Raw genomic sequence first — 15,915 nt, forward strand, 5'->3', positions numbered from 1 at the left:
TAAACTATTATTTCACAGACCAATAAAATATTTATTGTAGGTAATTACTCATCTAGCAGGATTGTAGATTTTCATTATCAAGATCATGAGAAATTATAATGTACATTTTCTACTCTTCAGTCCACTTTGTCCTATTATATAATAAAATTATTAGTCCCATATTTTCATCCATAAACTGTTCTAATTATTCAACATAATACACACTGTAACACCTCAGCTTCCTACATTTGTGAAAGAGAAGATTAGTCTAGAAATAATTCCACAACTATTTGTAAATCTCAGAATTTTAAAGTACTTTTACAGTAATTCTTGGTATTTCTTCCTTCTTACATATAATTGTACTGAATACAAGTTCTCATGATTCCTCAGGTTAGTTTGGATGTTTTTATTGTAAAATATATATACTACGCTTGACCAAATAAAGATATGTGTGTGACTCCAGCATTTACATTAAGTGAGCCCTATTTATTCTCAGCTTTTATCAAGCTAGTGATTAGATGAACATTAGAAATGTCATATATATATATATATGTATATATGTGTGTGTGTGTATATATATATATATATATATATATATATAAATACATACATATTTAAAGTTTATTTATTTATTTGAGAAAGACAGAGAGAACAAGTGAGTGAGGGAGGGACAGAGAGAGGGAGACAGAATCCCAAGCAGGCTCCACGTTGTCAGCATAGAGCCTGATGTGTGGCTTGATCTCACAAACGTGAGATCATGACCTGAGCTAAAATCAGGAGTCGGATGCCTAACCCACTGAGCCACCCAGCTGCCCCTGGAATGACATATATTTTTTAAAAGTTTTTTTTTTTTTTTTCTTCTCATTACACTGTAGTCTTTCTCTCTCCTGCAGCCATTGATACTATTGTTAGAAGAGTGGTCTAACCTTAAACTTACTGAGTGAATGTGATAACGGTTTTCACTGTTTACTCTAACAGTATAAAATTTGTTAAAAATACAGTGTTTTGCAGGGAACAACATGCATTTCTGCCATACATCAACAGAATGAGCGATTCTAGTAAGAAACCATTTGGTCTGCACAATTACATCATGTTAATTCATCCCAGTCTCATCTCCCAACATCTCCAACTACTCTCTCTGTGTCAGTGACACCAAAGATCCTCCTCCTTCTCTCGTTACCTAGTTAGCAGCTGTTCAACTCTAAGAAGCCACCCCAATCTCTAGGTCTAGGTTAACTCACTGTAAGTTCTCACAGCACGGGTAATCAGCACATGATAACTGAAGATAATTTTGTCTTTATGTTTATTTTGTCTGTCTCTCCAAATAGAGAGTATGCTCCAAGGGGGACAAGGGAGCTTTTCTCTTTTTGCTGTCGTATCTCTCTTACCTGCCACAAAGTGGGCACTCAATAAATAATTATTGCCGGATGAGCCTTCTTTCCCTACTAGACTGTAACTTCTAGGATAGATGGCAACAGCCATGGCTAAGTCACACCTGCATCCTCAGAACTTAGCATATCATTATTATTAGCAAATAAACGCGGGACTAAGGAGTTAGTCACTGGGGCAGTCAGCTGGGGAACAATAATACCAATCTTTCCTCTACTGGTCAGAACCATATATGCATCACTCACATTTTTATTTATTTACTGTATACCTATTATTTATTCATTCATTCACATCTTAATTGAACATCTATTGTGTCAACACTATTCTAGATTCTTCAGTCCTGTGAACTGTGTCGGCTGACGGAATATTACACCTATAAAGAAATGTTTCGACTTCAAGGAGCCTACAGTATAACCATGAGTTTGAACAGTAATTGTTCAATAATTGTTCAATTGGCCATCATGTGCAATGTGATAAGTGGCTATGGGAGCAAATAAAAGGGTGTCTGCATTAATTAAGCTTTGGAGTAGACCCAGAACTTTCCCTAAGATAATATGGACAGGCAATGAAGGATGGAAATGGGCAGCAGAAAAACTACAAATTGTTTTGGGTAACTAGAGTAAAGGATTTGGCAGGTCTACAGGGGCAAGAGATTATGTAATAACAGGGCCTTGATCAGGGACGGTCTTGTGTAGTGTGCTAAGTAGTAAACTCAAAAAGAGTTAAAGGATAATGACCAAAGGCTTTTAAGGTTAGAATTGACACAATCAGATTTGTATACTAGAAAAGTCATGTTGGCAGCAGTATTGAGAGTGGCCTGAAGACAATGTATCATTACACAGGAAGAGCCATTGGAGGCCGACTGTAAAACTTTGGCCGAGCAGGATCTAAGATGGCAGCAGTAGACATAGTGGAGTGGGAATGGAGAATGAGGAAAAGGAAGACAGATACACATGAAATTAGGTGTTATCCCTGGGGCTTGGTATAAATATATGCAAGATGTCGAGAGGCAAGGCAGAAAAAGGGAACAATTTATGGCTAACAACGAGGGCTGTGAATTGGTTGATCAGAGGAATCAATATAAGGAATTAAGGTTATGTTTTGGGATTAAAAAAATACAGTAAGTTTCTGTCCATTGCATATACAGATCTGGGGTTCAGCAGACAATTTTAAGATGAGAGATGGAGATGTGAGCACCCTTACTAGATAAATGGTCAGTGAGCCCTGAATTTCCCAGAGGCGGAATTTAAGTGAGAAAACCAGCAGACGAAGGCCAAGACACCAGGAAACCGTACATCTTCTTGCATGACTTTAAACCTCTCTTCCTACTCATTCAGAGAACGCCAGAAATCCCCACTTATTGATGGGAAGTTGGAGCTTCATGATTCAATTTAACCTCATAACATCTCATAACAAATATTAAGAGAGGGAAGACATGATCTCTTCTACCCTTCCCTTCATGTCAGAAAAGCTGAAATTAATCTGTTTTTCCTTCACTATTGTCTTGGCAGTAAATGGCCCCAACATCAATTCTCTCAAGCAACTCAAAATAAGGAGTCACCCTTGACTGAACTTCTCTCTCCACCTGCAGCCCATTCTCAGGCCTGTCCACTACACCACCTCTACTCTATCTGCTTTACATTTCCACAGTCATTGACCTATTTTAACTCCTACCTGTCTCTTCACAGGACCATTCCCCAAATCTTCTCCTTCAGTCCATTTTCTGCACTAGAGCCACAATGATACATTTAAAAGAGCAGATCTGTTCTTCTCACTCCACTCTTCCGTTAGTGGCTTTCCATTGCTCTTGAAATAGACCTAAATCTCAAGTTGGCCTACATGCCAATGATCTGGCCCCCGCTGACCTCTCCAGCTTTGCTCTCCCACGGTATCACTCTTCCTCACATCCTGCTCTGTGATCCAGTTGGCCTGGTCTTCTTTCACTTTCCCTCTCTTAGCTCAGTGCCTCTGTGTGTGTTCTTCCTTTTGCACAGAACCTCCAACACCACCCCTTCACCTACGTAACTCTTCCTCAGTCTCATCTCCCTGACTGACCAAACTGGACCATGTCTCTATGTTACAGACTTGTGTTATTCTCCCCATTTGTTCTTCACAGCACCTATCAGGGTTATATACAGTTCAATACAGAAGTGATAATTTGGGGTGCCTGGGCGGCTCAGTAGGTTAAGCGTCCAATTTCGGCTCATGGTCTGTGAGTTGAAGCCCCATGTTGGGCTCTGTGTTGACAGCTCAGAGCCTGGAGCCTGCTTTGGATTCAGTGTCTCCCTGTCCCTCTCCCACTCACACTCACACTCTGTCTCTGTCTCTCTCTCTTAAAAATAAACCATTAAAAAAATTAAAAAGAAATGATAATTTGATGAAAAGCAGGAACTTTTTCTCCTTAGCTCTCTACTATATGCCCAGAAGTAGGCCCTACACCTGGTACAAAGCAGGAATATATTAAATGTTGCTCTATAAATAAAAGGAGATAAAGGAAACTCATGGTAGTGGCCTTCTAATTTTTCCTAAGGTTTGTTCTGGCACTATAGAGAAAAATAAATAGGTAAATGTATATAATATTTTAGCATTTAATTTTTATTATACTTATCTTTAATATATATTACAGATAAAGTATAAAGTGGAAGGGAAGCTGAGTGAAAGGTGATGTGGCCTGAGTGTCACCCAAAAAAAGCTTTGGCCCCACAGGAGATGGGTTCTTTAGATCCACATCAGCCCATGTCCAGCACTGTCTGCACACAGGGCCCGTCCTAGGCCAGGAGGCCAAAGGAGATGCAGCCATCGCTTCTCCTCTGGAGAAATCTGTGGAAATGCAGCTGACACCGTGAAGAGACTGGAGAGATTCACCTGAGGTATGTGGTTTAGTGTTGAACCAGTGAGAATTTCTCAGTTTGAACAGTGGTACCATGATGATAGAAGATATACACAACAGGGGAGCCAAGTAAAGGGTATCTGTGAACTCTCTACAGTATTGCTGCAACTTTTAATTCCAAAAATCATTTCAAAATAAAACATTCTGAAGTGTTATTCCTTTGCTGGGATAAGAATATAAGCGATTCAGATCGTCTAAAAACTCCTTTTTTTCTGTTTTATTTAGTGATGTGTTTTTTTCATCCTTTTCAACAGTTAGTTACTATTGATAATATGCATTCTATATGCATTTACAAACGGAGTATATGTGTGTGTATTCTTGCACACTTTTTTTTTTTTTAAAGCAAATAAACTCATCAACCGATTCCACTTTACCATCATGGTTTTTGTATGTACTGGGTAAAGAATTGCTAATAACAGGAATGGTGGAAAGTGGCAGAGAGGAAAGAGTAAAAGAAAAAAAGACGAAGACACATTAAAAGGTTAAGAGAAATAATGCCATGATGAGATTCTGGGGGTGAAATTTAGATTATGTCTAGAGAGCAACGACTTACATTATGGAGCTGACATTTATTGAGGTGATACAGACCCCAAATTCATGCCTTCACCTGAAATACCCCGATAATTGCTTCAATTTCCACTTCGTTTGCATGTGAACTGAAATCCTTTGACTTCGTCGTCAGAGTGGATTGAGTTGAAGGAATTTCATGAACTGAAAGACATTCTGATTGGTAGTTATTCTATTTGTCACACTGGTAACGTCTTTTATTTAGTGTGCTCAAGAAAGTATAGTAAACAGCCAAAGAATGACTTCAAATGCTTTTACTGCCTCCAGCTGCATTAGTTTTGAAATACCTCATTTAGGCTAAAAAAAAAAAAAAAAAAAAAGAGGCAAAGTTAAAATATGTACTAGGATCTTTTTCCACCCCTAATTAGATCTATTACAACTTAGCATTGTCTCAAGAAGGTGTTATAGCTCACCGGGCTATACCATTTTTCTAGTAGGACACAATTTTACATCAGTTCGTTCACAAGCACGATGAAAACGGCATAAACTAGAATCTAAAGATGATAAGTCATCTCTAAGGAGAAAATGTAGCTTACATTTCATTTACAGTAAAATTTCAAATGCTAGAAAGACTCCAATCTGGTACTTCTATGTAACCATTATCTTTATTTTAAATAATGTGTTTAAAAGAAATGGATTTGTGTATTTGTGTATGTGTAAATCCTGATATGCTTTTAAGTGAACATCAAATAAATAAAAGGGAATGGTATTCAACAGATGGATTCAATACTAATCACAGAACAGTCTGATCTGTAGACAGTTGTAGAGGATGTCCCCTTACTGCCAGAACTGATGGTCAAGAAGCTTGGAGGACATAAGGCAAAGGAACCAGGAACTGACCTACTAGCTTATGCAGAGACACTTGATTTTAGAATTTGGCATCTGAGGCCAAGGGATGCCAAATACATCAATCAATGCCCACGGCTACAGACGCCTGTGCAGATTTGGAAAAGAGTACATGACGTATCAGCTCATCAGCTCACTTACAGAACTGGACAAACAGCGATGTGCCCACCATGCAGGCACTTCCAAATTGCACCAGGCCCTCTACAGCTGATCAACATCATTTACACTAGTGAGTTCAAATTCACTATTCCCTCCTCAGCCCCACTCTCAGCCAGCAGTATTCTCCTTTCTCTGTTTCACGTAGTGCTGGCCCAAGAGGCTACAGGGTTCATCCTGCAGAGACATGTGTTGGCTATTATTTGATTAACAAAAGGGGCAAATCAACGCAGAGCTGGTTTACTTATCTTGGTTATTTCTGAACTTGATACAGATCCCAACATCACTGTTCTGATTGCTTATGAAGCACCCTATTGGGATCGAAAAAAAAGATAAACAGAAAAGAACTGATTGAAAAGTAGCATTACTATGCCAACCAAATCGGGCAATAGTCAAGTAATCTAAGACATGGCCTATGACCTTTAAGGAAAGACTACTGCCCAATTGGCTGAGTATCTACTAGAATTGGAAAGGTTAATAACAGCAGAAGATTAAGAACACTAGTTCTCCAAATGGAAGAGTTACTGCAAAAGAGTAGATGATGGAATAACGAAAACACTGAAGATTTCAAGAGAGCAGAGAAGAGAAATAGTGCTTCAAGCTGATGATACAAGATTTGGCCCAGGTCTCACAGGATATGACTTTGGAGGAGGCATGGAGAAGCGGCCAGGGGTGCAGGTGAGGAAAACACTATGAGCAAACAGGATGAGGTGGGAAGAAGAGCAGAGCGTGTGACCTGAGTTCATGCAAAAGGGTGCAGCCCAGAAAGGGGAATGTCTGATGACTGGTGACAGATGTTTTGGGGTCTTTCCTCTCTAGAAAGTTGCGGAGCTGCTGGAAGATTTCACGTGAGAGGAGTAACGTTATCACGTAAGAACTCATCTGCAAGTGGTGTGCAGAATGACTAAAAATAAGGAAGACTCCTGTCAAGAGAATCTTGGGGATACTGCAATGGCTCGCCTGTAAAGGGACAAAAGTCTGGGCCAAAGCGGTCCTTAGGGAGTGGAGTGAAAAGAAGAGATGAGATAACAGGAATGGGCACAGCCTAGCGATGCTCGATAGAAGAAAGTGAAGGGAATACTAACACTTTGAGAGACTACAGGAACAGAGGGAAATGTGGTTTTAATTTTAGGCAGCTGCAAATGAATGACTGCAATTCAGGAGGGCAGATGTCGGGAATGGATCTGATTTTCATAAACGTGGCACTGAAAGCTGCCGCTGAAAAAAGCGGCTGAGGAGTCTGAAGAAAGGCTAGAGATGGAGGAGTGGGGGTACTCAGTCTGCCGTGCCTTAGGGGTGGGGGGCCAGTGGGAAAGGAAGGATCGAGGAAAGCTGGTGAGCTAAGAGGAAAACTAGTAGGAAAAAGATCCTATCAGAAGTAAACAGAGTCACTGTCAAATTTTGTAAAAAGAATGAGCACAAGCATGGAGAAAAGACCATTACACGGATCAGGTAGGGACCAACATAACAACAGATTCTTGGTAACAGATTTTGCTACAGAAGTGGTGGGAGCCAGGCCCTTGATTGTTAATGCCTGAAACTGAGGCTAAAGGAGACAGTGTTGGAAAACGTGTTTGAGAAGCTTTTCCCCATGAAAAAAGAGAAATCGCTGCAAGAACCAGCTGGGACAAAATAGTAACTTGATTTTTCCTTTTTTTTTTTTCTTAAGAAAATGGAAACTAATTCTGTATGTTAGGTGTAAGATGCAACTGAAAAGAAGGCCCTGGAATGCTCAAGAAGGAAGAACTGAGTGACATGTCCTAGAAGGTGTTCCTGGACACTTAGCAGTCACACGTACGCAAGTATTGGCTTCAAAGTTCGAGCTTGCTGTGAACTCTGTGCTGTGCTAAGAGCTTTACGAGACAGTCTCACGTGTCCACAGAGCAAACGAGGGGAAGATGTCATCACTCTCGCCTTGGAAATGAGAACAGCAAGCTCAGAGAGGTTGTTCTATCCAGCCCAAGGTCACACAGCAGAGTTGAAACTCAAGTCCAGGCCTAACAGACTCCCACATCACACTTTATCTTTTTTTTTTTTTTTTTGGCATGTATTCATTTTTGACAGACAGAGACAGAGTGAGAGCCAGGGAGGGGCAGGGAGAGAGAGGGAGACACAGAATCCAAAGCACTCCAGGCTCTGGGCTGTCAGCACAGAGCTCGACGTGGGGCTCAAACCCACAAATCATGAGATCATGACCTGAGCCGAAGTCAGAAGCCCAAATGACTAAGCCAGCCAGGCGCCCCCACATCACACTCTTAAACAATGTTCTGCTGTTTATTCACGACAAAGGAAGTAACTCTGTTTTTCAAAAAATGTTAAGTATAGATGAGCTAGCTAGAATACAATATGTATCAAAAAGTAGTTATGAGGGGAGCCAAGATGGCGGAACAGCTTGGAAGTTTTTTCTGTGTCTCCACTCCATGAAATACAGCCAGACCAACACTAAACCATCCTGCTCACCTAGAAAACTGACCTGAGGATTAATACAACAATCTGCACACCCTGAACCACAGAACTCAGCAGGTACGTAGCGTGGAGAGCTGAACTTGGGGAGTGAAGCTGCGTAGGGCAGAGAGGTACTTTTGTGGGAGGAGACAGGACGGAGATGGTGGGGAGAATACGGGAAAAGACCCCTCCCCAAAAGTGGCTGGAGAGAAAGTGGAAAATTGGAAACAGCCACAGGGACTAAGCTATAAAGGGAGAAAGGAGAAGGTTTAAATTCCATTAAGACTGTAAACAAGGGGAGCGCAAAGGCTGCGACTCCCCAGCTCCATACCTGGCGGTGCTCTGGTGGGAAGGACGAATCCCCAGGAACAGAATGGGGGCCAGGAGGTTTTCGGGCCACAAGGGGAAAAGCGGTTCCACTGCTGGAAGGACATTTGGTAGAGACTGTTGAAGCCACCTGGTCCCAGCAGACCCCAGAAGGTGGCTACATTCACTGTTGCTGGGGCTAGGTCGTTAAGGGTGAAGTCTGGTGCCAGATGTGTGTTGTGATTTTCCATAATCCCTGAAAAGCTGCTACTACACTGTGTCACGAACTTTTTCTGGGGCGGGCTGGCACGTGGCCGCAATCTCGGGGCACCGGCAGCAGCAAGGTCCAGCAAGCATTCCTGGGTGCAGCCAACATTCGGCCATTGCTCGGTGAGACCCTCCCGCAGAGGGGCAGAACGGGTCAAAGCCGCAGTCCTTCAGAAGTAAGGGGCCGGGGAAAATAGCCGCATCTGAGACAAAACTCAGGAGAGAGGTACTGCCTGGGGCTTGGTCACGGACAGTGAAAAAGCGGGGAGTGGATGAAAGCTGAAGACAGAAGATGGGTGCGCAATTGCTGATAGGGGAGAACAGAGTTCGGATACTAGAGACTGGGTAAGATGGGTGATGCCATTTTCACCACTCCAGCGCATGCATATACGCACCTACTAGCACTGAAACACTCCACCCCAGTAGGCTAGCAGCGCCATCTAATGGAGAGCGGAGATGTTACACTGAGCCCTGCCCAACTGGTCCAACTTTGCTCTTCAAGAACACAAGTTTCACCGCCTGCTTAGTTTATGGACTATAAAGCACTTCTTGTCTGACTTCTAGGAGAAAACGAAGCAATTTCTGACGTATTTCAATCTGTTAACAAGTCTATCCAAATTTCTTTCTTTTTTTTCTTTTTCAATTCCATTTCTTGAGTACAGAAAGAGAAAAAATTCATTATTTTCAATTTTTATTAAAAAGTTTTAATTTTTTATTATATTTTTTACTTTTGTGTAAACTTTTTCAAATTCTATCTTACTTCCATTTTATTTTAGTCTACTTCAGTGTATTCACTTTTTCAAATTTTCAAACGATTTCTTTTTTTCTTTTTTGTTTCTTTTTCTTGAATAGAGAAAAAATTCATTTTTATTTTTAATTTTTATTACAAATATTTTTAATTTTTTTCTACTATATTCTTTACTTTTGTGTAATTATTTTCAAATTCTATTTCCTTCTATTATTTCATTTTGTATACTCCAGTGTATTCATTTTTTTCAAATTCTCAAGTGATTTCCTTCCCCCACCCTTTTCTCTCTAAACTGTCAAACCACTTTCAACACCCAGACCAAAACACACCTAGGATCTAGCATCATTTATTCAATTGCATGTGTGTGTATTTAATTTTTTAATTTTAGTATTTTTCTAATTTTAATTTTTTTTAATTTCAATTTTTCTACCTCATTAATTCCTTTTCTCCCTTCAAAATGACGAAACGAAGGAATTCACCCCAAAAGAAAGAGCACGAAGAAACGACAGCCAGGGATTTAACCAACAGTGATAACGAGCAAGATGTCTGAACCAGAATTTAGAATCACGATAATAAGAATACTAGTTGGAGTCGAAAATAGACTAGAATCCCTTTCTGGGGGATTAAAAGAAGTAAAAACTAGTCATGATGAAATAAAAAAATGCTATAACTGAGCTGCAATCACAGATGGATGCAGCAGCAGCAAGGATGTATGAGGCAGAAAGAGAATCAGCGATACAGAGGACAAACTTATGGAGAATAACAAAGCAGAAAAAAAGAAAGAGATTAAGGCCAAAGAGCTCAATTTAAGAACTAGAGAAATCAGTGATTCATGAAAAAGGAACAATATCAGAATCACAGGGGTGCCAGAAGAGGAAGAGAAAGAAATAGGGGTAGAAGGGTTATGTGAGCAAATCATAGCAGAAAACTTTCCTAACCTGGGCAAAGACACAGACATCAAAATCCAGGAAGCACAGAGCACCCCCATTAGATTCAACAAAAACCAACCATCAACAAGGCATATCGTAGACAAGTTCACAAAATACTCAGGCAAGGAGAGAATCATGAAAGCAGTAAGGGAACAAAGTCCCTAACCTACAAGGGAAGACAGATCAGACCTATCCACAGAAACTTGGCAGGCCAGAAAGTAGTGGCGGGATATATTCAGTGTGTGAATCAGAAAAATATGCAGCCAAGAATTCTTTATCCAGGAAGGCTGTCATTCAAAATAGAAGGAGAGATAAAAAGTTTCCCAGACAAACAAAAATTAAAGGAGTTAATAAACCAGCCCTGCAAGAAATTTTAAGAGTGACTCTGTGAGGGGAGAAAAGATGAAAATATTAAATACATACATACCAAAAGCAACAAAGATTAGAAAGGACCAGAGAACACCACCAGAAACTGCAACTCTACAAGCATCATAATGGCAATAAATTCATATCTTTCAGTACTCACTCTAAACGTCAATGGACTCAATGCTCCAATTAAAAGACACAGGGTAACAGAATGGATAAGAAAACAAGATCCATCTATATGCTGTTTACAAGAGACCCACTTTAGACCTAAAGGCACTTTCAGATTGAAAATAAGGGGATGGAGAACCATCTATCATGCTAATGGTCAACAAAAGAAGCTGGAGTAGCCATGCTTATATCAGACAATCTAGACTTTAAAATAAAGACTGTATCAAGAGATTCAGAAGGGCATTATATCATAATCAAGGGGTCTATCCACCAAGAAGACCTAACAATTGTAAACATTTATGTGCCAAATGTGAGAGCACAAAATATATAAATCAATGAATCACAAACATAAATAAACTCATCAATAGTAATACCATAATAGTAGGAGACTTCAACACCCCACTCACAGCAATGGACAGATCATCTAATCAAAAAATCAACAAGGAAACAATGGCTTTGAATGACACACTGGACCAGATGGACTTAACATATATTCAGAACATATCATCTGAAAGCAGCAAAATATACATTCTTCTCCAGTACACATGGAACATTCTTGAGAATAGACCATATACTGGGACACAAATCAGTCCTAAGTAAGTACAAAAAGATCGAGATCATACCGTGCATATTTTCAGACCACAATGCTATGAAACTCAAAATCCACCACAAGAAAAAATTTGGAAAGGTAACAAATACTTGGAGACTGAAGAACATCCTACTAAGGAATGAATGGGCTAACCAAGTAGTTAAAGAGGAAATTAAAACGTGTATGGAAGCCAATGAAAATGATAAAACCACAACCCAAAACCTCTGGGACACAGCAAAGGCGGCCATAAGAAGAAAGTATATAGCAATCCAGCCCTTCCTAAAGAAGGAAGAAAGATCTCAGATACACAGCCTAACCCTACACCTTAAAGAGCTGGAAAAAGAACAGCAAATAAAACCCCAAACCAGCAGAAGACAGGAAATAATAAAGATTAGAGCAGAAATTAATGCTATTGAAACCAAAGGAAAAAAAACAAAAAACAAAACAAAACCAGTAGAACAGATCGATGAAACCAGAAGCTGGTTCTTTGAAAGAATTAACAAAATTGATAAACTACTAGCTAGTGTGATCAAAAAGGAAAAGACCCAAATAAATAAAATCAAGAATGAAAGGGGAGAGATCACAACCAACGCAGCAGAAATACAAACAATAAGAGAATGTTATGAGCAATTACATCCCAATAAAATGGGCAATCTGGAAGAAATGGACAAATTCCTAGAAACATATATACTACCAAAATTGAAACAGGAAGAAGTAGAAAATTTGAACAGACCCATAACCAGTAAGGAAATCGAATTAATAATCAAAAATCTCCCAAAAAAAACAAAAGTCCAGGGCCAAATGGCTTTCCAGGGGATTTCTACCAAACATTTAAGGAAGAGTTAACACCTGTTCTCTTAAAGCTGTTCCAAAAAATAGAAATGGAAGGAAAACTTCCAAACTCTTTCTATGAAGCCAGCATTACCTTGATTCCAAAACCAGACAGAGACCACACTAAAAAGGAGAACTATAGACCAATTTCCCTGATGAACATGGATGCAAAAATCCTCAACAAGATATTAGCCAACCGGATCCAAAAATACATTAAAAAATTATTCACCACGACCAAGTGGGATTTATACCTGGGATGCAGGGCTGCTTCAATATCTGCAAACAACTAATGTGATTCATCACATCAATAAAAGAAAGGACAAGAACCATATGATCCTCTCAATAGATGCAGAAAAAGCATTTGACAAAACACAGTATCCTTTCTTGATAAAAACCCTCAAGAAAGTAGGGATAGAAGGAACATACCTCGAGATCATAAAAGCCATATATGAACGACCAACGCTAATATCATCCTCAATGGGGAAAAACTGAGAGCTTTCCCCCTAAGGTCAGGAACAAGACAGGGATATCCACTCTCACCACTGTTATTCAACATAGTATTGCTCATATTAGCCTCTGCAATCAGACAACACAAAGAAATAAAAGGCATCCAAATTGGCCAGGAGGAGGTCAAACTTTCACTCTTTGCAGGTGACATGACACTCTATATGGAAGACCCTAAAGATTCCACCAAAAAACTGGTAGAATGATTCATGAATTCAGCAAAGTTGCAGGACATAAAATCAACGCACAGAAATCACTTGCATTCCTATACACCAACAATGAAGCAACAGAAAAAGAAATCAAGGAATTGATTCCATTTACAATCGTACCAAAAACCATAAAATACCTAGGAATAAATCTAACCAAAGAGGTGAAAAACCTATACACTGAAAACTATAGAAAGCGTATGAAAGAAATTGAAGAAGACACACAAAAAAAAAAAAAATGGAAAAAGATTCCATGCTCCAGGATAGGAAGAACAAATATTATTAAAATGTCAATACTATCCAAAGCAATCTACATATTCAATGCAATCCCCATCAAAATAACATGAGCATTCTTCACAGAGCTAGAACAAATAATCCTAAAATTTGTATGGAACCAGAAAAGACCCTAAATAGCCAAAGCCATCTTGAAAAAGAAAACCAAAGCAGGAGGCATCACAATCCCAGACTTCAAGCTATCCTACAAAGCTGTAATCATCAAGACAGTATGGTAGTGGCACAACAACAGACACTCAGATCAATGAAACAGAAAAGAGAACCCAGAAATGGAGTCACAAACGTATGGCCAACTAATCTTTGACAAAGCAGGAAAGAATATCCAATGGAATAAGGACAGTCTCTTCAGCAAGTGATGCTGTGAAGACTGGACAGTGACATGCAGAAGAATGAACCTGGACCACTTTCTTACACCACACACAAAAATATACTCAAAATGGATGAAAGACCTAAATGTAACACAGGATGCCATCAAAATACTTGAGGAGAAAGCAGGCAAAAACCTCTTTGATCCTGGCCGCAGCAACTTCTTACTCCACACGTCTCCGGAGGCAAGGGAAACAAAAGCAAAAATGAACTACTGGGACCTCATCAAAATAAAAAGCCTCTGCACAGCAAAGGAAACAATCAGCAAAACCAAAGGCAACCGACAGGATGGGAGAAGATATTTGCAAATGGCATATCAGATAAAGGGTTAGTATCCAAAATCTATAAAGAACTTATCAAACTCAACACCCAAAAAACAAATAATCCAGTGAAGAAATGGGCAAGAGACATGAATAGACCCTTCTCCAAAGAAGACATTCAGATGGCCAACTGACACATGAAAAAATGCCCAAGTTCACTCATCATCAGGGAAACACAAGTCAAAACCACAATGAGATACCACCTTACACCTGTCAGAATGGCTAACATTCACAACTCAGGCAATGACAGATGTTGGCGAGGATGTGGAGAAAGAGGATCCTTTTTGCATTGTTGGTGGGAATGCAAGCTGGTGCAGCCACTCTGCAAAACAGTATGGAGGTTCAGCAAAGTTGCAGGATATAAAACTAAAAATATAAAAACTAAAAATAGAACTACCCTACGACCCAGCAATTGCAATACTAGGTATTCACCCAAGGGATACAGGTGTGCTGTTTCGAAGGGACACATGCACCTCAATGTTTATAGCAGCACTACAACAATAGCCTAAGTATGGAAAGGGCCCAAAAGTCCACTGATGGATGAATGGATAAAGAAGATGTAGTATATATACAATGGAGTATTACTCGGCAATCAAAAAGAATGAAATCTTGCCATTTGCAACTACGTGGATGGAACTGGAGGGTATTATGCTAAGTGAAATTAGTCAGTCAGAGAAAGATAACTCATATGAGCTCACTCATATGAGGACTTTAAGAGACAAAACAGATGAACATAAGGGAAGGGAAACAAGCATAATGTAAAAACAGGGAGGGGGACAAAACATAAGAGACTCTTAAATATGGAGAACAGGGCGCCTGGGTGGCTCAGTCGGTTAAGCGTCCGACTTCGGCTCAGGTCGTGATCTCGTGGTCTGTGAGTTCGAGCCCCGAGTCGGGCTCTGTGCTGACAGCTCAGAGCCTGGAGCCTGTTTCAGATTCTGTGTCTCCCTCTCTCTGACCTTCCCCCGTTCATGCTCTGTCTCTCTCTGTCTCAAAAATAAATAAACATTAAAAAAAATTTAAAAAAAATATGGAGAACAAACTGAGGATTACTGGAGGGGACTGTGGGAGGCAGAAGGGCTAAATGGGTAAGGGGCACTAAGGAATCTACTCCTGAAATCATTGTTGTACTATATGCTAATTTGGCTGTAAACTTAAGGAAAAAAAATTTTTTAAAAAGTTAGTTATACTTCCGTTTTTACCATATGATGTTACTTGTAATTGAGAATTACATTTGTAAGTAGTCATGAAGTAGTCTGAGTTCTTTAAATGGCAATTTAATTTGTATATCTTCATATATATGATGTGTTAAAAATATAGGCATTTGTTCTTTGCCCAAAGTGCCTGGCATTGAGCTCCTAAAACCCTTGGAATTTCTTAAGTGATAGCAGTATCTTTTGTTATGAGCCCCTTTGACTACATGTGAGTTTATGCTAATGGGGTGACTTATGGTGGGGCCCCCAGACAGCTTCTGCACGAGGGCTGGTCACCAGAAAGACCAAGCATGTGATCAGGTTAGAACTTTCAGCCTCACCCTGTGTGAGGTAGAGGGGCTGGAGACGGAGTTCAAACCAATGGCCAATGATGTCATCAACCACATATGCGTGGGGAAACTTTCTTAAAATCCCCTAAAGGACAAGATCTGGAGAGCTGCCTCGCGGGATGGACGGTGAACAGCCACACATGCTGGGAGGATGGTGCACTGGGACAGGGCAAGGACGTTTCGCACTTCGCATGTTCTGCCCTATG

The 15,915-nt window shown here is 40.0% G+C and overlaps 1 protein-coding gene across 11 annotated transcripts in view; it reads right to left on the reverse strand.

The window, feature by feature from the left end:
* KLF12 (Kruppel like factor 12) overlaps nucleotides 1–15,915 on the reverse strand; it is a 444,745-nt gene that overhangs the window by 79,329 nt on the left and 349,501 nt on the right. The gene's annotated exons all lie outside the window — the stretch shown is intronic.

This window comes from Leopardus geoffroyi, chromosome A1, assembly GCF_018350155.1.
Source record: "Leopardus geoffroyi isolate Oge1 chromosome A1, O.geoffroyi_Oge1_pat1.0, whole genome shotgun sequence".
In the NCBI taxonomy this organism is placed as follows: domain Eukaryota; kingdom Metazoa; phylum Chordata; class Mammalia; order Carnivora; family Felidae; genus Leopardus; species Leopardus geoffroyi.